The 22,874-nt window shown below is 58.6% G+C and overlaps 1 long non-coding RNA gene across 2 annotated transcripts; it reads left to right on the top strand.

Moving 5' to 3' along the window:
• The first annotated feature begins 11,798 nt into the window (after positions 1-11,798).
• On the top strand, positions 11,799-18,722 carry LOC147913649 (uncharacterized). Of its 2 annotated transcripts, none has more exons than XR_015548596.1 (3): positions 11,799-12,168; positions 15,044-15,159; positions 16,008-18,722. It is a non-coding gene; the product is annotated as an uncharacterized LOC147913649 (long non-coding RNA). The 2 variants fall into 2 exon arrangements; XR_015548597.1 differs by having other exon boundaries at positions 11,800-12,168; positions 15,065-15,159.
• Positions 18,723-22,874: the final 4,152 nt, after the last annotated feature.

Genomic DNA, 22,874 nt, shown 5'->3' with positions numbered 1-22,874 from the left:
AAATAAAATAAAATACCTATTTGAGTAATCAAAAATAACCTGCCCACTGCAAAGCACTGCACAGTAGAAATACAATGTGAACCACGTATGTAATTCTTAGTGTTCTAGTGGCCACTCCAAAAATAAAAGAAACAGGAGAAATTTGGGGTTTTTTTGTGATAAAATATACATAGCGTAAAACTTACCATTTTAATCATTTTTAAGTGTCCAGTTCAGTGGCATTAAGTGCATTCACATTGTTGTGCAGCCGTCACCACCATCCATCTCCGGAACTTGTTCATCTTCCCAAACTGAAACTCTGTCCCCATTAAACCCTCACTCCTCCTTCCCCTCCCCCTGTCCCTGGCACCCACCATCTACTTTCTGTCTCTATGAAGGAATTCATTTTAATATGTTTTATTTAACCATATATCTAAAATATTCTCATTTGACACGTTATCAATATGAAAATTGTTCATGAGAGGTTTTACACTTTTCTTGATAGTGAGTCTTTGAAATCAGTCTGTGTTTTGCACTCACAGCTCAATGTGCACGTTTCAAGTGCTCAGTGGCCACGGCCGACCGGACGGCGCAGCTCCGTCTGAATGTTAACATGCTCACGGCTCATGGGTCTGTGCAGACCTCAGGACGGCCTCCGCCTGGGCTGAAGGGTCTGCTGGGATGGCAGGTCAGGCTGGCCACTCCCTCGTGGAACGTCCTGTCTGCGTAAATTTGGATTTTCCTGAGACAATGAAAACAAAGCAGACACGGGGGTCAGCTGGATGCCGAGGCAGATGCGAGCCCGAGATGTTCGTCTGACACCACAGATGTCTGTTTTTATCTTCATCAGAAAGATCCACTCTAGTTAAAGTGATAAATTTGACCCTATGAAATTTATACTTATAAATAACTTATCTCTCTGAATCCATTAGAAATCTGCCAAAAACTTTCATTTCAGAGAGTTCTGTGGCTTAAAACGTGGAAGCTCCCCGTTTGATGTTGCAGGATCTCCCAGAGGGAAAGGGGCTGAGGCCCCCAACGTTGATGGGCGGGGGTGGGGAGTGGGTGGGGGAGACCTGGGAGCTGGCCCAGTACCCCCTCCTGGGTCAGTACCTGATGTGTTGGCTGAGCTTTGGAACAGATAGGGAGAAAGCTTGAGGGCGCCAAAGACTCCCTGGCATAGAGCATGAGGTGGGTGTTCAGTGACAGGCTCTAGGGAATCAGAATTGAGATTCGAGCCTGGAGCCACTATGGTATCTATCACTGCATTCAAATTGCCCAAACTTTGTGGCTTAAAACAACAAAACTGTATCATTTCTCAGTTTCTGTGGGTCGCGAATTTGGGCACAGCTTAGCTGGGTAGCTCTGGCTCGGGATCTCTCAGGAGGTTGCAGTCAAGGTGAGGGCTGGGGCTGCATCATCTGAAGGCTGGACTGGGGCCAGAGGCTCTGCTCCCCAGGGGGCGCCCTCCCAGGATGCTGGCAGGAGGCCTCAGCTCCTCACACGTGGGCGTCTCCTGAGGCTGCTTGGGCTTCCTCAGAACATGGTGCCCGGCTGCCCCAGACGACTGACCAAGAGAGCAAGGGGGGAGCCTCATGCCTGTTTTGACCATGTACCCGAAGTCACTTCCAATCACGGTCTATTTGCCAGAAACGAGTCACTAAGTCCAGCCCACACTCAGGAGGGGAAGGGGCTGTGTCTTTTTAAGGGAAGACGTCAGAGACTCTGGGGACAGCGCCTGAGGTTGGCACCCCAGCCGCGGGATGACGCTGCGCTTCTACCAGGGCAGCTCCGGGCTGCTGGAGGCTGCTCCCAGATGGCTGACGTGAGGAGAGCCCAGATGTGCCTGCAAACCGTGTATCCTGTCCCAGGGCCTCCGATGCCACGACATGGGGGACGTCCACACAGTCTCAGGTGAAGGGGGTCACGTTGAACTGTGAGGTCCCATTTTACAGATGAGAAGCTTGAGGCTGAAGCAAGTGGACACTGCTGGTCACTCTCTGGATCCAGCCTGCCCCTCTCCAGACCCACCTTTGTCTGCAAGGCTGAACCCTGGCGGGCCTGTGCTGGCCGGCATCCTCCCGCCCTCCTCGGGCCTGGATCCTGGGGTCAGCGTGTGACCACCCAGAGCCACAGAAGGAAGGTGGGTGCCCTGGGACCCTGTGATGTGGGCAGTGCCGTTATGCCACTGAGAGTGGTCAGCCTGAAGATGAAGAGGAAGCTACAGAGGTGGAGCCGAGGCCCTGAGGGGATATCTGAAGCCGCCTGCCCTCTGGACCTCGCAGACTCGTTTTGTTGTAGAAGCCGAGTGGGTGGCATTCCTGCAGCCAAGAACACGTGGACAGACACATTCGGGGCGACTTGTATTAGTTAAAGGTCCAGAGCAGAGCAGCGGCTGGTCGAGGAGAAAAAGGGGAGCAGTGAAACCAGGGCGCCCAGGCACGCCCGTGCCCTCTCTGGCTGACCCCACACACTCTGCCCTTTGGTTCTATACTGCTGGTGCCTGGGGCAGAAACAGGCCCAGTTTCAGGGCCAGACATCCACCTGGTCAGTTGGCTCCGACCAGGATGGCTGCGGGACAGGATCGTGTCTACACTTGAGGTCACTGGGGCCACCTTGGGGTTTCTGGGCCTTTCCCGGAGAAGGCGGCTCCCTCGTGGGTCTGCACGGTGGGGGCGGCTCCTCTGCCCCGAGGCCGGGCTCAGGGCGCTGAGGCCTGATGCCCACAGAGTCTAGTCCGCCCACGTTTCCACAGAGGCTCATGAAGGTCAGGAGAGCACAAAGGGCTGTGGGTGGCTGAGCGATGTCCCCAAAGTGTCCACATCTCAATCCTGGAACCTGTGAATCTGGGACCTTGCATGACAAAGGGGACTATGCAGAGGTGGCTGAATTAGGGATCTTGAGATGGGAGATGATCCTGGATTATCGGGTGGGCAATGTCATCCAGAGGGTCCCTAGAAGGGAGGTGGGGGCCAGAGTCAGAGAAGGTGATGTGAGGATGGTAGCAGGGTCAGGGAGCAGATGCCATGCTGCCGGCTCTGAGGATGGAGGATGGGGCCAGGGGCCAAGGAATGCAGGCGCCTCTAGAAGCTGGAAAAGGCAGGGAAACGACTCTCCCCAGAGCCTGCAGAGGAAGTGCAGCGCTGTGGACCCATTTCAGACTCTGACCTCAGACTGTCAGGTAACTTGTGTGGCTTTGTGTCACTGAGTTTGTGTATCTTGTTACAGCAGCCGTGGGGAAGCTCACAGAGGCCCAGCTGGGATTCAAACCAGGCTCTGTCCATCTCGAGTGCCGTGTTTGACCACCAACCTGTGCTGCTTGGAACTTGGGTCTCCAGGACGCCTTGGTCTTCCTGGGCTGGGGGTGGAGTGGGGTGGGGCCGGCACCCCTTCTCGGAGGACAGGCTCTGGTCCCCCTGCTGCTGGTCCGGCTGGGGCAAGACTGTGGCTGTGGCTGCGGCTGCAGGAAGCCTCTGCGTGCTGCCCGCTGGGGGAGGCCGTGGGCCGGCAGCATCTTTCCCAGCTGGGCGCTGGGCCTGTTCCCTCTGGCACCAGGCGGGCACAGACCCGGTCTTGTGGGGCTCATGAAAGCGCACTTGTGTGCTCCCAAGGCCACAAGCCAGGCGATTGTTCTGCCCCATCCCGGCCCCCAGGGCGGTGCCAGGGGCGCTGTACAGAATGGGACGCCGGGAAGGGGTCTACACTGGCGGGAACACTGCCCACTCTCGGGGTCCTGGGGGCTGTGGCCACTCAGATGGGCCCAGCACCCAGCCCTGGGCCGCAGGGGGTTCAGGCCCTGCCTTGGTCCCTGGGTGACCACCTTCCTCTTGTGTGCTCTGGGGGGCTGACATGGACACCCCGATCCCGAGGCAGCTTCTGGGAGGGTCAGGGTGTGGCCAGGGCAGGCTCGTCCCGTGAGCCCCACGAGGGCCCGTGCTCATTCACCTGTGGGCCCAGGACCTCCCAGGACCCAGCACTCAGTTGGCCCCATAAATATCTGAATAAATAAAAAATGAATAATCTGGGGGTTGAAAGAGGGAAATTTTAGGAAATTCAGGCTCTGGCTCCCACAGGCCAAAAAAAAAGAAACTTTGGCCAAAGTCTCATACCTTATACAAAAATTGGCTCAAACAGCTCACAGACTTATAAGTAAACGTAAAACCATAAAACTTTTGGGAAAACAAAAGTAGAAGAAAGTCCTCAGGATCTTGGGCAAGTTGTTCTTAACACTTGACACCCGGAGAACAAGCCATAAAGGGAAACTACGTAAATTGGAATTCCTGAAAATTAAAAACATTTGCCCCGCAAATGACCCCATGAGGAAGACGACAAGATAAGCTGCAGACCGGGAGAAAATATGTTCCAACCACGTGTCCCACAAAGGACTCAGACCTAGAATGTACGAAGAACTCTCAAAACTCAATGGTAAAAAGCAAATGACCCCGTCAGGACATGAACAGACATTGCGCCAAAGAGCAGGTACGGAGAGTCAACAAGCACAGGAAAAGATGTTCATGTCACAGCTGCCAGAGAAATGCAAACGACACACCGTGAGGCACGCCCCACCCACCAGAAAGGCTGAGAGGAAAATAGTGATGACTCCCAGCGCTGGACGGGATGCGGGAGACGGGGCTGCTCACACAGGGCTAGTGGGAACGCAAAATGGCACAGCCACCCTGGAAAACAGTGGTTTCTCTGAAAAAACAAAAAACTGAGCTAAACATGCAGGTACCGTGCGACCCGACCGCTGCCCTCCCAGGCACTTATCCAGAGAAGCGCACAGGAGCCTGAGCGGGAGGGTCCACGGCTGCCTTGGCCACGGAGCCCCAAGCTGCCAACAGCCCCACGTCCTTCCGTGGGGGATCAGCTCACTGGGGCACCTGCACCGCGGACGCTGCTCAGCATCCCGTAAAAAGGAGACAACTATCGATGCCGCCACAGCCCGGGGGGTCCCCAGAGAACTGGGCTGCATGTGTGTGATATGCTGAGATGACACATCACAGACGTGGTGGAGGCGGAGGGGTGGACAGGTCCCTGCTGGCGGGATGCCCAGCATCTAGTGTCCTGGTCGCCATCGCGCTGGAGTTTTACAAGACGATACCACTGGGGGAACTGGGTGAAGGTGCCCTGATCTCTCTGTGTCTTTATGGAAAGGGAAGGAGAGAGAGGCTGGGTGTTGAGGGAGCAGTAAGGAGGCCAGAGCACTGGATGTGGGGAGGTGAGGCGGGTGGGAAGTGAGGAGGGGATCGAAGATCCCTCAGGCCCTGAGAAGGGGTCTGGGTTCCATGTGAAGGGCGGGGAGAAGCCCTGGAGAGCGTGGAACCGGGATTTATGTCATGGAAGGTCCTTGGGCGCTGGAGAGCAGAGCGGAGGGCAGGGGGGAGGGAGGTCAGGGAGATCCTGCACCATCTCTAAGGGGCCAGGTCCTCGGACAGACAGGGCGGGAGCAGAGGAGGTGCCCGCGAGGTCAGCAAGCTGAGTCTTTCCCCTACATCTAAGCCGCACCCCCTTCTCCATCCCAGCCCTGTCCCCACACCCAGAGGAAAGCCCTGCAGAGCCGCTCTGCTCTTGCTGTGTGGCCCTGGGCAAGTCCCTTGACATCTCTAGGCCTCGCCCTCCCCTCTCTAAAATAGCCTAGGAATGCACCCCCCAATATAGCTGGAAGGGAACATCGTAGTCCAGAAGCCCCTCCCCGGCCTGGGGTGGGCTCAGGTGGGCTCAAGCGAGAGCTGGGGGAGGGGGTAGTTTGGGAGCATGGGGTGCCCGAGGCAGGTCCAGCCCAGAGAGTTAGAGGGTGCCATGCCAAGCTGGGCACACAGGCTCATTCATTCATTCATTCATTTGTTCATACCTTTTACAGCTACTGTGCCCCTTTCGCCCCGTTCCTGGCAGGGGGAGGTGGCCCAGCTCCCTCAGAGAGACCGTTTCCTGGAGCCTGGGACTCTGGCTGGAGAATGCCGAGAACAAACCTGTGCTGAGCCCAGAAGCCTGCAGGTGGCCATCTGCCCTCGTCGCTGCCGGCTGTTCTAGGCTCCATGGCTTTCCCGGGGCTGCCCCGGGATTCCCGACAGGGTCTCACCTCTCTGAGCCCCAGCTTCCCCGTCTATAAATGGGGAAATGCCCCTCCAGGTCGTGTGTTGAAATGAGGTCCTAACTGGCCAGAAGAGGCTCAGCAGGCCCAGCTGCACGGGGGTGCAGCCCCACACACACCCAGCCGGGCCTCCAGGGATGACCTTGGCAGTGGACAGTCCCGGCCTCACCTCGCCGACCCTGGCTGCTGAATCAGCCGGGTGGGGGTGACTCACTCTGAGGTTGGGCACTTCCCTCCGGCCTCCTGGCTGCTAGGCTGGGGAGACGGCAGCCCTGCCGCATGGGGTCTGGGGGAGGGGTGACTCCTGCTCTGGGAGGTCCTCCTCGGCGGCCTGTCTGTCAGGGTGACTTAGGGGTCCACGGCTGCCGCAGACCACCGGGGCCCTGGTCCCGGGGATTCAGCTCCAGACGGGATCCCGGGGTCTGCCCCTGCCTCATCAGAATGTGGCTCATCCCCACTCCCTTCCAGGAAGCCTCTCCTGATGCCACCAACCTCGCTGACCTCTCTCTCCCCTCTCGGACCTCTCTCGCCTCCTGGGATGTGACCAAATTAGGAAGCTGGTGACTCACTTCTCTGCCCCAGCGCCACTCCAGACGGGCAGAGCATCTTCCCTCTTCCGGGGGTCGTGTAGTCTGGTTTTAACTTGAGCTCCAAAGGGCAGGGAGGCCTTCACTTAGTCTCTCAATCTGGGCCCAGGGACCCGAGACCCATGGCATGTTTGGGGGCCACCAAGGCCCTCAGAACCTTTTCATGGCATTTGCTTAACCAAGGCAGAGCTTGCATGTATACAGTGGATTTTTAAATTCACGTGTAGGACTTTTATTCAGCTACATAGAAGACCGTTGGGTTTGTCTCTGCTGTTTTCAGCAGGGGGTCGACCCTGGCTCGATATTGGGTCTGCCTCCAGGACAGAGCCCTGTGTCATTCCACTGGAGACCTCCCTTCCACCCTCTTTGGTCAAACATTCTTTTTACTTCTGCAGTTGGAGAAATCAGACTGGTGTATTTCAGGAACGCACTGGACAGTGATCCTGGCCATCCCTGACCTGCATGCCGTGACCATGTCAGGCCGGCCTAGGGTGTTCTGGCTGAAGCACAGAATCCTAAATATAATGACCTAATTTCCCTCAAGTTCTGGTCCTATTTCTTATGAGCTTTGTGGCATCAGCAATCCCTTCACGTCTCTGGGCCTTGACTTCCTCATCTATAAAGTGGGAATAAAATGCTGTCCTCTCATGATTGAATGTGCCTGGGAAATGGGGTCGTCTCTGTGAAGCAGTCGGCATGGGGTTTGGTGTGGGGGAACCAGTAAAAGCTGGAGCAGTTGTGATATGCAACGTCCAGCCCATCACACCAGTTCACGTGACGTCAGGCCCTCGGGTCTCCCCGGACGTGTGAATCATGCAGCCTGTGTATTCATATTCTTCCTCTCAGGAGGGGCCTGGCCCTGTGGGCTGTGGGGCGGCTCCGTTCCTGCGCTCAGCCTGGAATGTTGCTCTCCTGTCTCCCCGCGGGCCACTGCCCCCTCCTGCACAGCCCGCTGCTGCAGCATTCTCCCCTGTCCCTTCTGCTCACTGAGCCACAGTCTCCGTGGGGCTGGCCTCTGAGGATGCCCCAATGAGGGGTGCCCGGGTGCTGTTCAGGGGCCCCCAGTTTTATGGGGGTGACAGATGTGTCCCCGACACATGCAATGTGCCCTTGACATGGTTCGCAGTTGCTGCATAACATCATCCAGAAACCTAGAGGCAGAAGCGACCCCTCAGGGATTCTGCAGGTGAAGACGGGACAGGACCCAGCAGGCTTGCTCGTCTCTGCTCCACCATGCTCGGGGCCTCGGCTGGGAAAACCGGGATGACCGAGGGGTGACTCGACAGTAGGAGCATCGACTCTTGTCCCGGGCCCCAGAACAGAACCCCAGCCTCTCCAGGTGGTGTGAGCTTCCACACGGCATGGCGGCCTCAGGGTCAGACTCCCTACGTGGCACTGAAGGTTCCGTGAGCGACTCTTCAGCCAACCAGGCTTGTAGGACCTCGTCTCAGAAGTCACGGAGCGTCCATTCCACCATGTTCTTTGCAGTGATGGCCGACCTGGACTCAGGGACGGGACGTCGACCCCACCTCTTGATGGGAGAAATCACAAGGAATTTACAGTCATGTTGTAAAATTGTCACCCCCACCGCCCCAGTTTCCAGGAACACAGTCCTGACCCAAATGGGCTTTGGTCATGGGTCGGCCAAGCACATTATGCTGTGCCTGGTGTCTCTCTGGGCCCTTAGGGAGGAGATCCCTCTGACAGTCTTGTGTCCTGCTGTGGCTGCAGGCTAGCTCCTCAGTCCACACCAGGATGGTGTCACTCCCAGCACAGGGACCCTGTGGGTCTTGTCCACAGCTGTCCCCCCAGCCCCATGCACACGGCAGGCATGCAAACATTTGTTGAATGAATGTATGATCTGCTCTAAACCTACACAAAAGCCCTTTCAGGGACTAGAATGAATTGAACTGCTGAGTTAAGGAGCCCCAGGAACCTTAGATGGGGTGGGAAACTGAGAGCCGGAGGCAGAGGGGGCTTTGCCAGGTCCCAGCAGGGAAGCCAGAGCCGAGGCTGGAGCCCCACCAAGGCCCCCAGGCCCCCCCATAACTCCTCCAGGCTACCTGAGTCAGGAGAATACTCCTGTTTTTTGCTTTTGGTAGAATTATCATTGTTTCCAAACACGCTCCTGCAGATCTGACATGCTTCAGAGGGAAAAAGCCAGGATCATACGTTGTAACTCCCAGGAACTCTTGTGTGTCATTTTTTCTACAGACTAAATAAACCGTGGTGGGAAAACTTCACGAATTTAGATAATCCCAGTGTAAATTCTCCAAATTAGCCGGTGTCCGTGGTGTTCCCAGCCCGAATGTTGTTTTTCTGCAAGTGGCCCCTCTGGAGGGGGTGAGGGCGGCCGGGGACAATTTCAAAAATTACTGGCCTAGGGGGAGGAGGGGTGGACCCCTGGGAGCCCCCTTGCCCAAGGCTGTGGCCACACCCCAGGGCCTGGGTTTTGGATGCTCTGGACCATGAGGCCTTGGTCCCAGGACAGGAGCGGGGCTGAGGGCCCGCTGGGAGGTGGGGCCAGGGGGCAGTGGCCAGACCCCGGCCACCCTCTCTGAGCTGGAGAAGGACTTCGCCCAAGGTCACTTCCTCTCCTGGCTGTGGGAATCTCGCCCAGCCAGGCGGTCCCAGCTCATGGTGCCCGCCGCCCCCGCACGTTCCCGTCCAGGACTGGCTGCCTCTGGCTTCCTTCTCTCCACCTCCATGGCCACCCCCGATGTCCCGGCCCCCTGGGCATCTGTCATCAGCCTCCTGCTGGCTCCCGCCTCCCCCTCTTCCCTTCTCAGAGTCCAGCCCCAGAGGGGCCCAGGAAGCCTGCAGACAGAGGCTAGCATGAGGCCCCTCTGGGCCCCTCCCTCTTCCTGGAGCTCCTACCCCAGACCTGGGTACCCCTGAGTCCTCGTCCTCCTGATCTGTGCCCTCTCCCTGCTTACTTTCCTCTGCTTGTCCCCCTCCACCCCTGCACCCCCCTGTGACTCCAGGAACCTTGTCTATCTTACTCCCCACTCTGCCTGGCCTGGTGCACAGTGGCCCATCTGTAGCATGAAAAGAACTGATGGAGGAGTCTCGGGCCTTTGAGGTGGGGGCCTGGGTCCAGGACGACCAGTGGGTGTGGGTGTAGGCGGTTTGAGCTTCTAGGGGCTGGAGGGGCCCAGCCTCACCTCCTGGCCCCAGTGCCCCAGCCGCTTCGGGAGGTTCTGGGACCCAGACTCAGGGATGGAGATGTGGGAGGCCAAGAGCTTCGGGAATGCCATGCAACCCAGCCGTGGGTGTTGCAGCCGTCCTGTGCAGGGACCTTCAGTGAGGGTCTTCGCCCTCGGGTGGTCAGTGCTCAAGAAATAGGGTGTTGAACTGCTGGAGCCCCAAACGGTTGTGGAGTGCTGGGGAGAGAGAAGGGACCCCAGCTCTGGTCCTGGCCGAGGGTGACCGCGACAAGGCAGCTCCCGCTCCAGACCTCACACTGTCCCTATCACCTGGGGGGCGGGTGTGACGGTCGGGGGGGACCCCGTGTCCAGGCCCCCTCATTTCATGGGAGGAGCAGGAGGGGGTCTGATTGCTGCCCACAGGAGAGGGGCCGCCAGCCCTGAGGTTCTAGGCCCTTCAGGGGCCCTCGGATGTCTGTGTCTGTGTCCTGGACCCTGGGACGCTCCTCGGAGCCCCGGGCTGTGGGCCCAGAGGACCCCCAAAGCCCGCCTCACAGGAGGCCACCAGGAGGTGAGGCTGCTGCCTTCACTGCTTGGTTCCCTCACTAACCAATTCATTCACTTATTCATTCACTCATTCATTTGCTCACTCACTCATTCACTCAGAAAGCCCTCAGGAGCACCCACAGTGCCTGGCCGGGGCAGAGAGGGACTCCAGGGGGGGCCCCACTCCCTCCGTCCTGCTGCAGGCCTCACTGGCACTAGAACCCAGGGGTGACTCAGAGGTGCCTTTGCCTTTGAGGAGCTGGTCCCCTGGTGGACAACCGCCTAAGCGTGATAGCCAAGTGTCCAGGACCAAACCTGTGCCAGGCCTGTGCTGACCGCCACCAGGCCCCGTTGCACTGATTCCGCCCAACGGCCCCACAGGACCATCTTCCAGATGAGGACACGGAGGTCAGAGAAGGGGAGTTCTCAGGGGCCACGCAGCAGCGGGAGCTGACCTGCTGGGGCCTGACCGACTGGGGCCGGGTGAGGCCTTGAGGTGTTAGGCCTGGCTGGGGCCTGGGGGCTCAGAAGGGCCCTCCCTCTCTACTCCAGCCAGGGCCTCCCTGTTCCCACTCAGGCGTGGTCTTCTCTGCCCAGAAGCTGGGTGGGATCTGGCCTGCCCCTGCCACCTTCACCTGTCACTGGTCATAAAACCCTGCTGTTTACGGGCTGGGCCGCCGCCCCAGGAGAGCAGCCAGGTTCCTCCTCAGGGCGGCCACACTGCCTCCAGGCGTCCCCTCGCCACCACGCAGAGCAGACACGGGGAGGCCCGTGAAGAAACTGGGTGGGCGGCATGGGGAGGCACTGTCTGCAGCGGGCAGTGTCCCCGTGGTTCACCGCTGGCTGCGATTGGCCGGTGGCTCGAGCTCTCGGGCTCCAGTGCCCCCACCCTGCTGGCAGGTGCTGTTAGAGGCCTGGGCACGGCGGAGACCTGTCCTGGTGGCCACTGGCCCGTCCACTTCCACTTCCAGGCTGAGAACCGGGGAGAGCGAGGGGCTGAGTCGGGGCCTGCTCACGTGGGCCCTGGTAGCCCACCTTCCACTGAAAGTGCACACGGAGCTTTCGTGCAGTTCCACCGCTGCGTGCTGTCGGGGTTGGGGTCTCGGGCCAGCGGGTGATGGCCCTGCCCTCCAGGAGCCCGCGTCGCGCTGGGGCAGCGGGACAATACACACAGGTGGTGAGTCCAGAGTCCAGGAGGAAAATGCAGCCAGGTCACGGCCTCGAAGGCACGTGGGGGAGCGGAGGGCTTAGCCGAGGGGCCGGAGGGGCCTGGGTCAGGAAGGAGGAGGGACAGCACAGAGACTGTGTGGGGCCCAGCAGGGGCACTGCAGCTCGAGACCAGTCTCTGCTGTCATCACCTGAGGGTAGATTAACCCCGGGACCTCTCCCTCCTCACCCAGCCCCGCCCAGCCCCCTCCGGAGTCCAGCCCCTCGGAAACCTCCAGAACCAGCTCCTGGGATAGGCTGCAGAACTGGCCAGGAGCCCCAGCTCCAAACAGGCCTCTGAGGGTGGACGCCTCACGGGAAGTCCTACCAGGCCCCCAAGTGCCTTTGGGGCCCCCCACCAGAGGCTGCAGCCGTTCAAATGGGGGCCCACCTCCAGCCGAGGGGCCTTCTGAGCACAGTGGGGAGACCTGAGCCTTCGCCCATGTTTCAAACATGGAGAGGCAGGCGGGGCAGGCGCCCCCGCCCCTCAGATGCCTGAGGACGTGTGGGGAGGGGCGACCGGCCTCTGCTCTGAGCACATGGTGGTCGGGGCTCACTTGGTGCGGCCCCCACAGACATCCTGCTGCTGGGCTCTGACCTCCTCCAGGAGCAGGTGAGCGAGGAGGGTGAGGGATGTGGGGAAGAAGAGGGGATCCTCGGGGAGCAGGGTGGGGGGGCAGGGCTGCACGAGGTGAAAGAGGTGGCCTCATATGGACTCTGTCCTCCTCTCAACACCTGTGGGCCACACCCTGTCCAGTCCCCTGTTGAGGCCACGGCCAAGGAAAAGGGGAAGCTGGGCGCAAGCTAGAGGCTGGGAGGGGCGGTGAAGGTGAGCAGGTGAGGGGACTCTGGACAGACCGGTGCCCCGCAGGAGCCCACCACTGGCCTCGACATGAGTGGGTGGTATGCTCGGGAGAGTCCAGTTGCCCCCTCCTCCAGGGAGGCGGCCAGGAACACATGAGGCCCTCGCTCAGCTGCTTTCCATAGTTGGAACCCCGTGAAGAGTGATGACTTGAGGTGCAGAGGAGGGGGGTCCTCTGGCCCATTGGGGAGCCTCTCAGTTCAGCCTGACTTTCGTCACTGTCTGACCTTGAGCAAGTCACTGCCCTGGGCCCCTGGCTAAGAGGGGACGCTGAGAGCTTGCCTTTCCCCTCTGGGAGGAGGTTTTGGGGGAAGGTTCTTGAGGACTCCCCTCCCCCTGGCTGGGAAGGCGCCTCCTCCCTCTCCACCCCAACCTGCTTGGTGACTGGGAGTCCTGCAGATTCCCAGACTGGTCTCTATTCTCTGGGGCCAGTGGCTGGTCTGGCACAGCCGGGTCAGGAAGTGATGGGCTGGCATTGAGAGAGGAGGGGCGGGGGAGGAGGGAGGAGGGATGGGGGGAGGCGGGGAACTGAAAGTGCATTCCAGACTGATGATGCAGCTCTGCAGCCTGCGGGGGCAGGGGAGGGGAGCAGGCTGAGCCGCCCTTCTCAGGAAGGTCCCCGGATCGGCTCCCCCAGAGGGAGATAAGATGGGTGGGGCCCGGCTGGAAGGAAAATTCCTGGCCCAGGGAGCCCTGCTGCTGGCTGCCATCCTTCAAGGATCCACGCTAATGCCACCTCCTCCTTGAAGCCTTCTCAGATTCCTCCTCGGCCCCCTGGACGGAGGGTCCCTTTGGGGAGCCTGGCTTCATTCTGCTGTCCCGTCAGACCAGGCTGGCCCGGGAAGCCTCGGGGCAGGGTCCAGGTCGGCACTCTTGGTCCCAATCCATCGCAGCTCAGCACACACCTGCTGTGTGCCAGGGCATCTGAGGCGGGGCCTCCCGGACTGCCCACTCTCGCTGGCTGGCCTTCGGGGCCCCTTCAGGACACCCTGGCAGTCGTTTCCTCTGGGCCTGGGTGAGGAAGTTCCCAGCACCCAGGAGCCTCTGGCGGGGCCTGGGCCAGGCTCTGCTACACTAACCTGACAGGCACGGGGCCCTCAGTGCCCTGTTCCTGGTGCTTCCCGTGGCTCAGGACGTTTTCTCCTCAAACATCCCTAGGTGTCAGTACAGTCGCCCCATTTCACAGCCCGGGAGGTTGAGGCTGAGCGAGGTTCAGGACATGCCCGACACTGCTGGGTGGTGAGCCAGGGTCCAGACTCAGGCCTGAGGACCGCCTTCTGCAGGTGGACTCGCCTTTCACCTGCAGGCTGGGCAGGAGGCAGGACAGATGTGTGGGGGCTCCCTCAAGCCCAGAGGATCCTGGGAGTTGTGTGGGTGGGTGTTTTGGAGGGGACCCTTCAGGAGAGCAATAAGCCAGGCTCCCCTGCCACCAGGGTGCATCCCCCTTGCTAAACAAGGCCCCGAGCCTGTCTGCCACACCCAGACCCCCGGTCACTGCTTCCCTCTGCGTCTGGAAGGCTCCGGGGCCCATGTCTTGGAGCCGAGGTGGTTTCTTGGCTCCTGAACTTCTCCTGAGACGCCGAGGGGGGATCCCGTGCTCAGCCTCTCCCACGTGCCAGCACCGTGCACAAGCTCATTTAATCCTCCCAATGACCCTAAGTCAAGGGGGGCAGTTGGCCCCCAGGGTGCCCAGGGATCCTCGCTTCTGGTTTTGACTTCCTTGGGTGGTCCCCTCCCACATGGAGTAGGGCTGGTCTGAGTCACCATAGGACATTGTGGAAGTGATGGAGGGGACATCCGAGGACGGGTCGTCAAGGATGCTGTGGCTTCACCTGCTCTGGGGAAGCCAGGCACCTTGTGAGGACGTGTGAGGCAGTCACGAGGAGGAGCCGAGGCCTCAGGCCCACAGCCGTAGAGGAGCCACCTTGGCAATGGCCAGGCCTCCAGTGGCCCCACTGAGAGGACTACCCAGCCGGGCTGCTCCTGTGGTCTTGACCTGCAGAAATGGCAAGGTCATCAGTCTTTGCTGTTGTTTTAATCTCTCGGTTTTGGGGTAAGTTGTTGGGCAGCGATAGAGAACGACAGCAGGTGTTACCTCTCCCAGGAAACGGAGGTCCCAAGTGGATACATGGCTCATCCATGGAACGTGACAGAAAGAGACGGAGCCCAGATTTGGACCTGGGTTGTCTGGGGGCAGAGCTGCTTATCCAGGACCCCGCTGCTGCTCGGGGTTTCCCATGTCTGACAGGCGCTCCCTGAAGGCCTGCGGGCAGGCTGTGAGGAGTAGAGACCACCACGGCCCTGAAAGGCGGGTGGTTCTGACTCCAGGATCTGCGGGAGGCGGGCCGGACCCCGAGGTCTGCTAATGGATCACTCCTGGGCTCCACTGCGGCTTATCCCCGAGGAGCGCGTCTGCCTTCTGCCCACATCAGCTCTGCCAGCGGGAGGCCGGGTGGGAAGGAGGGAATTATTTATAACCTGTTATCTGCCAGGGAAAAGGCTCTGTGATTCGGGGGAGGGCCCACGACTTGGTGGCGGGGGCGTGGCAGGAGCCGAGTCTCCGTCCCTTAGGACCTGGACTCACCTAAAGCCTGACCCAGCACGTAATCTCGTAATCTCTCACCAGGGTGGATGCCCTTTCTTTCAGCATCTTCTGATGGATTTCCCCGCCCCCGGAGCTGTTGGGATAACTCTGGAGCGGAGAAGGACCTGGGCTGTTACCTCTAAAAGGACCACTCCCAGGTGGAGTTGAGAACAGACTGTAGGGAGGGGGAGGTGGGGACACGCAGGATGAAGGACAATTTTCCTGCGAGAAGGGGTGGTGGCTGGGACCAGGATGGTGGCCTTGGGGTGGGGACTGGTCAGGGTTCGGAGATGTCTTGAGGGTTGAGTCAACAGGATCTCCTGAGAGATGGGTGGAGGGTGTGGAGACCAAGGCTCAAGGTTGGCTCTGAGTTTGCTGGTCTGAGCAGCTGAGAGGCGAGCGTCCCGGGAACAGGGAGTGCAGGGGGTCTGGGGTCCTTGTCGATTGTATTAAGGTTGACGTGTCCACCGGACGCCCAAGTGGAGGTGCCGAGTGGACGGTTGGACTATGAGTCTGAGTTCAGGGGAGAGCTCTGGGCTTGAGATCCTGCTGTGGAATCGTCAGCGTGGAGGCGGCCTGGCACACATGAGACTCGCCAAGTCAGGGAGGGTCAGGTCACCAGGGGAGGGAGAAGGGGATGGGGACGGGCCTCTGGCTGTCACTGTGAAGGAACTGCGGGAGAGGAGGAGCCGGCAAAGGAGACGCCACTGGGCAGCCTGGGAGGACGCGGAAATGGGGAAGGTGCGGGTCCTGGAAGCTAGTGAAGGAAGCCTGTCGAGGAGGGCGTGACTGCCTGCCTCAAACGCTGCTGTTAAGACAGAAAAGACCAGAGAAATGACCCATGCCTTAGGACCCTGCGCCCCTGGGGATCTTGACAATGGGGCTAGTGAATTGGATGCAGGAATGGGCATCTAACCCTTTCTGGCCAAGGGGAGCACTCTGAGAAAGAGCTTCCTCAGTGTTAAGAGAAAGCAACGGAAGAATGTTCTTGCTCTTTCTTGCTCAGTGAGAACGAGGAAGCCCAAGCTGCTTCTGGCAGCCGTCTTGTCACCACGAGGGAATCAACTGACAGAAGAGGCTGCAGTAGAGAGGACTACAGAGACACAGAGCTGGATCCTTGATCAGACCTCTCCTGAAGCACGCCCTCTGGAATTCCCAGGAAGATGCCTTGTTGTGCAAGCCAGTTTGGGTTGAGTTTCCCTTCCCTGAAGCTGAAACCATCCAGCTGAGATAGCTGGGCCATCCACAGGCAGGTGACCTCTTCCTCATGCCTTTGTTATGCGTCTCCACCTTCTAGGAGGTCGGCTCCACGGGGGCAGGGACAATGTTATTCATGGCTGTGTCTCCGGTGACTGGAATGGGGCCCGCACGTAGTACACAGTAGCTGCATAATAAACGTGTGTTGTTTGATGAACACATCTTAGGGCTATCGACCCAGGAGAGAAAGACAGAGACTCTCTGATAAACAATATCCAGAGTTTCACAATCAGCAGATCTGGAAATAATTCTGGGGACACCAAAGTTTGGGTTTCAGGGTGCCCGATGGTTTATTTTGGATTTCTTGGGGCGAGGGGCACACTGTCACCTTGGCTGCCCTTGAGGCTCTGAGGGGCTGAGCTCGGCACTGTCCAGGGTAAATGGGAGCTGGTGGCCTGGGCGCAGAGGGCCCCAGGGGGCCACCTGGTGTCCCCAAACCCAACAGGCATGGGCTGGTGATGAGTGGGGCCATGCTGCCTGTGGCTGCCCCGCCCAGGGCTCCTGTCTCAGGGCCATCGGGGCACGGGGTGGGGCGCCATGTGCTGCAGGAGGAATCACTCTGCTGTGTGAGCGCCTGCTGTATGCAGGTATGGTGTCTATGCAAACAGCACCACAGACAGCCCTCTCCATAACCGGGCAACAAACCATGGGCTGCATTTTGGCCACATGCCAGGCTCTGCGCTGAGCACTTCTTAGCATTACCATAAGAACCCGAATGGGCAGCTATTCCTGCTTTAATTATCCCCCTATCATCTCTGAGCCCACCCAGAATCAGAGAGGTGAAGCCACTTGCCCAAGGTTGCACAGCCAGCAGGTGGCAGAGCCATCCTCGAACCCGGAACTGGCTCTGCCTGGGCCTTGGGCCTGGCTCCTTCCTGCCTATAGTGTAACCACCCCTCTGACACCCCTGTGGACAGAAGGCCAGCCCGTAGCAGGTGCTCAGGAAGCGGAGGGACCCATATGCCACTCACCCTGTGCCATCCCACCGGAGGGAAGTGCCCGCCCGCAGAGGGGCCATGGGGCCTCCCCACACCCCCAGAGGTGTCCCACAGTCACAGCAGGACAGGGATCAGATTATCTGACAGTACTTTGCTCTCTCCTGTTGAGAAAAACAGCCACAGATGAGAACGGCCTCTCCAGCAGTGCAGACAGGGAGGGAAGATCACCCACTGCTGTGCCCAAACCCCCTCGTCAGGAGGGCAGGTGGCAAGGCCCCAGGGAGGAGGACATTGTCAGAACCACTCAGAGCAGAGGTGTGAGCCCCAAATTCCAACGCGCCCCCTCCCAGCGTGCTCCACTGGCTGGAGTCAGAGGTTGGCCAGCCAGAGCAGAGCAGCCCTCTCAGGCAGGCCTGTGCAGGGAGGAGGCGTGGGAGTTGCATCTACCTGGAGGGCTGAGGGCAACCTAAGGAGTCCTGGGCATTGGGTCCCCTGGCCAAGTGGAACACTGTGTCCCCCACACCTGGCCAGTCAGCGTCCCAGATTGGACCACTGAGATACAGTCTTGAAGCTCTGAAAAGTTAGGGGCTGGGAGGGTGTTAGGCGGGGGCTGCTGGCCGACATCTTCCTCTGTGGAAAAGTGGAAGATGAAGGCCGAGGCCTGGTTCTGAAGACGTGCTGAGCGTCTTGATCCAGCCACACCTGAAGCTGATCACTCCTAAGCTGGGCAGTTACATGGACCAACACCTTCTCCTGTTTCCTTGGGCCACTTTGAGTTGGGCTCTTGTCACAACAACCGAGAGTCCCGATGTCTACAGAATTGGAAGGTGGGGGTGGGCTGTGACTTCTCTTCCTGCCTGGAAACTGTCACAGATGGAGAAATGACAGGGAGTGGGGGCTCCTCCTGTGGGGCTCCTGACCCAGGACTTCCCTGACAGGACACAGGTGTCTCCCCGCCTGACCCCCCTCCCTCTGAGCTCCCAGGCCAGGGCTGCCGTGGACGTGGGCATTTCCGGGTCTTGTCTGAGGTCAGGGACAGTCCTACACGCGCAGGGGAGGCTGGGAAGTCCTGCCTGGCTTAAAACATCTGTGCGCACTGGGGTCCAGGTGCCTTCCCCTCTCGTTCATTCCCTCCGCCCGCCCTCCTTTCCCTCTCCCCATTTCTGGGCCTTGATGGAAACTGGAAAGACGGTTGCTGCCTCCCCTCTCCCTCCCCAGGCCTGCTGGTCTTAGAGAAGCTGCACTCCGTCCCCGGAAGCTGGTGCTTCCCCGCCGGGGCTGGCCCGCCTGCATGTGGGAGTCTCTCCCAGAAGAAAGTCATTTGCCCCAGACCTCACTTGGCCCTGGAAGGCAGAGGTGGGGAGGTCCAGTCCGTCCTTAGCTGGGAGGACCCCCACCCCCAGGAAGAGACCCCAAGTCACACCCCCCAGCCCAGACCAGCCTGGTCTCTGCCCCAGACGCCAGCCCTCCAGGCCGTGGCCCTGCCTTCCCTCTGCCACCTGGGCATTGGTGCCTGCACCCTCCAGGCTCCCAGGGCGGGCGGGAATGGGGCCAGGCGGATGGCAAGGCTGCTGGGGGTGGGGGTGGGGGCAGACGCAACAGCTGAGGGGCCCCCACGCGCTCGGCACTTTTTACATCACTTCTGCCTTTTCTTCCCACCACAACCCTGGAATAGAAGGATCATTGTCCTTGTTCTCCCAGATGGGGAAACTGAGGCTTGGAGCCACAATGTGAGTTGTCCAAGGTCACAGAGTCAGCAAGAGGCCAAGTCTGAAACCAGGCTCAGGTGGCCCTGGGATGGCTGTCTGGGAGCTGGCCAGTGTGGATGAGGGAGCGGCACCATCGGCCTCACCTCCGCCCAGGCCTCACCTCCATCCAGACCTCACCTCCGCCCAGGCCTCACCTCCATCCAGGCCTCATGTCCCGCCAGGCCTCACCTCCCCCCAGGCCTCACCTCCTCCCAGGCCTCACCTCCATCCAGGCCTCCCCTCTGCCCAGGCCTCACCTCCCCTCAGGCCTCACCTCCTCCCAGCCCTCACTTCCATCCAGGCCTCCCCTCCTCCGCCCAGGCTTCACCTCGCCTCAGGCCTCACCTCCACCCAGGCCTCATGTCCCACCAGGCCTCACCTCCCCCGAGGCCTCACCTCCATCCATGCCTCATGTCCCGCCAGGCCTCACCTCCCCCCAGGCCTCACCTCCTCCCAGGCCTCACCTCCATCCAGGCCTCCCCTCTGCCCAGGCCTCACCTCCCCTCAGGCCTCACCTCCTCCCAGCCCTCACTTCCATCCAGGCCTCACTTCCATCCAGGCCTCCCCTCCTCCGCCCAGGCTTCACCTCGCCTCAGGCCTCACCTCCATCCAGGCCTCATGTCCTGCCAGGCCTCACCTCCCTCCAGGCCTCACCTCCTCCCAGGCCTCATGTCCCGCCAGGCCTCACCTCCACCCAGGCCTCACCTACGCCGAGGCCTCACCTGGGCAATATCGTTCACTCAGAGGGAAGTTAAGGCCCACACAGGGAGGGGACCTGCCCACCCCCAGCCCAGGCCATGGCTTCTGATGCCTGAACGTCTCTTTTGAAATAGAAATGACAGTTTCTTAGACAAGTAATGTTAACCCACCACAGACCACCTGGATGTGGAATGAAAAGAAGCCCTCCGAGCAGCCCCGGGCTCTGGCCCCACCATGGACCGTGTCACGTCTCTGCTCATGCTCAGACCACCTGGGAGCCCAGAACGCGGCATGGGAACAGCAAGCAAATGTCAGGACGCATCCCCAGCATTCCCACAGGATTGGAAACGGCCCTCCTAGCCATCCGGCGAGTAGACAGTGTCCAGCAGTAGGAGAAGGGCTATGGAAACATTTCTACACACACCTGGGATTTTAGGTTATTTCCAATTTCTGCAACTTCAAATCCTGCTGCTGTGAACGCTGTGAGGACGTGGCCATCCTGTGTTTGGGTCATTTCTTAGGCTGAGCGCCCAGACCTGGGACTGCAGGCTCAGGGGCCATGGCCACTTCTACTGCTCTTGATGCCAAGGGGCCCCAGCTCTGCCTGTGCCCATGGCAGCCCTGGGTCAGCAGTGTGTCCCCCAGACACAGACCTCGATTTGAGTTGTGTTGTTGACTGGCAGTGAAGTGAAGTGTCCTCCATCGCTGGTCCCTGGCTGGGACTCTTCTCTTGTGTGTTGTCCCTGGTTTTCTGATGAGAGAACGTGAACAAGACCCTGGTAGACAAATGTGTTGTTAAAATTTGGTGAATATACTTATTCTGTGCAGATAAAAAGTGCACGGGGAACACAATGACAACACATAACTGAAAGATTCCATTTGTCAGGCTTTTAAATTTTACTGTATGTTTTAAATTTCCCCACTGTCAAATCCGATGGTCTTTTTTTAACTTAAAAATGTGAGATATAACACTCCTCCTAGTTTTTTATTTGTGATTTGTTCTCTGCCTTCTAGAAGTTTGGTAAACTATGGGAAAACTAAAATAGGAACTAGCATTTTTTCATAACTTTTTATTTGGAAAAATTTCAATCTTACAGAAAAATCATAAGAATAGTACAATGAACAGCTGTCTACCGTTCACCTCGATTCACCTGTCACCCACTTTCTCCATCTGTGCTCTATCTTCCATCTATCAACTATCTATCCATCCCTCCATCCATCATCCATCCATCCATCCATCATCCATCCGTCCACCCATCATCTATCATCTATCTATCATCTCTCTCTCTCTCTCTCGTCATCCTCTATCTTCCACCTATGTATGTACGTACGTATGTATGTATGTATGTATGTATGTACGTATGTATCTATCATTTATACATCCCCCCACCACCCCCAACGATTTGAAAATAAGCTGCAGACGTAATGACACTTCACCCCAGGACCATAGCATCTCCCAAGAACAAGGAAGTCCCTCTGCATCACCGTCACACCATCACCACACCCAGAGGAGTTAACAGCAATACAGTAACATTTCTCCTGTGGCCCTCGTTACGTCCTTTGAGCTGTTAGCTGGTCCGGACGTAGGAGCCAGTCAGGCATCAGGCAGTGCATGGAGCTGTGCCGTCTTGCTCATCTCCTTTAGTCTAGAACACCCTCCCTCTGACGTTTCCTTCACGACAGTGACAGTGACAGTCCTGATGGGTCAGGATTGGAGTTGTGCGGACTGTCTCAACCCAGGTGTGTCCCTTGCCTCCTCAAGATCAGCTCAAGACTAACCACTTTTGGCAAGAGCGCTGCAGGTGAGGGTGCATCTCCTCGCATCACGCCAAGACGCACACGGCGCGAGTTTGCTCCTAAACAGTTTTTAATGACTTAATTTCTTAATCCATCTGAAATGTGTTTAGTGTCGGGGTAAAATGTCAGGATTTCATCAGGTTGTTTTTCTAAACCATTTCAGTGGCATTTCATAAACAAGTGTCTTCCTCTATAACAGCCTTTTCTGGGCTCTGAGTTCCGATCCGTTAGTCACATGAGGCCACACTGTGCTGATCATTGTGGCTCTGTAATATGTTTTATCTTCCTCCTCAGACTCACACCCCCCTGGCTCTTCTTCATTCTAGAAGTTTCTGTGCTCTCCTCGAACACCTCCCATCCAAGGAGGTGCTGCCTCCCCGATGAGGAAGCCTTGTCCATTGGGCTGGCCTATGCTTCTGGAGGATGGGATCTCACCATCTTCCCTCCGGGAGGCATGGGAGGCCAGCCGGCGTGTCCCCAGCCAGCCCCACACTCTGACCTCTGCCTGGGGGGTTAGCCCTGTCAAAACCTCATGGCTAAGGGGGACTGTAGCCCCTGCCACCCCATCCACAGTAACGGACCCGAGAGGGACAGGGCCTGCGGGCAGCACCCTGGAAAAGAGGTGTGGGATTGGCTCGGGTTCCAAGAGACGCCTCAGGCTGGTGCCTGCCCCATTCTTGGAATCACATCCAGGACGCAGGAACTTGGCCATGAGTCCTGAAGACCCTGGGAAGCCAGAAGAGGAAGGGGGACTTGCTGCTTGGCCTGGGAGGCTGACAGGCTGGGGGTGGTTGTCAAACTGCCTGTTTATGCTGTGTACATGTTGTGTTCCCCCAAAGCCCTTCAATGGTTCCATCCCCCAAGAATAAAATCCAAATCCCTTACTTCTGTCTCAAGGCCTTCGTGATCTGCCCCCGCTGCCTACCTCTCCCAGCCCATCTCCTCCTCCTTGAACAAGCCAAGCTGGTTCCTGCCGCAGGGCCTTTGCACCTGCTGTTGTTGTCTCTGCCTAGAATGCTTGATCTGGACCTCCTCACGACTGGCTCCTCAAATAGGCCTTCCTGACTATCTCCGAAATACCTTGCTGAAATAGTGTATTTGTCACTTGTTTATCCATTCCCCTGAGAGACCATGAGCTCAGGAGGGCTGTATCCCCAGTGCTTCGCACAGTGCCTGGCACACAAATACTTGTCAAGTGAATATTTCTTACAGCAGCCCCTGAGCTGGCTGTTTCCCAGAGGAGGGAGCTGAAGCTCCACAATGCCCAAGTCTGCTCAAGGTCACACAGCTGGTGAGCCGGGTGGGGGTTGGGGGGGAACTGACCCCAGCTCTGCTGGTCTCCAGAGTCTCTGAGGTTTCCAGGGCTCTGCTGTCTTCCGGGCAGGAGGCAGCCCTCCAACCTGCTGGCTCTATGGTATAGACATGAACTCCGGG

This window comes from Ceratotherium simum, chromosome 26, assembly GCF_057802395.1.
Source record: "Ceratotherium simum simum isolate JZ-2026a chromosome 26, ASM5780239v1, whole genome shotgun sequence".
Taxonomy (NCBI): Eukaryota; Metazoa; Chordata; class Mammalia; order Perissodactyla; family Rhinocerotidae; genus Ceratotherium; species Ceratotherium simum.
The sequence above is the reverse complement of the archived record's forward strand: the minus strand, read 5'-3'. Positions and strand labels throughout refer to the sequence as shown.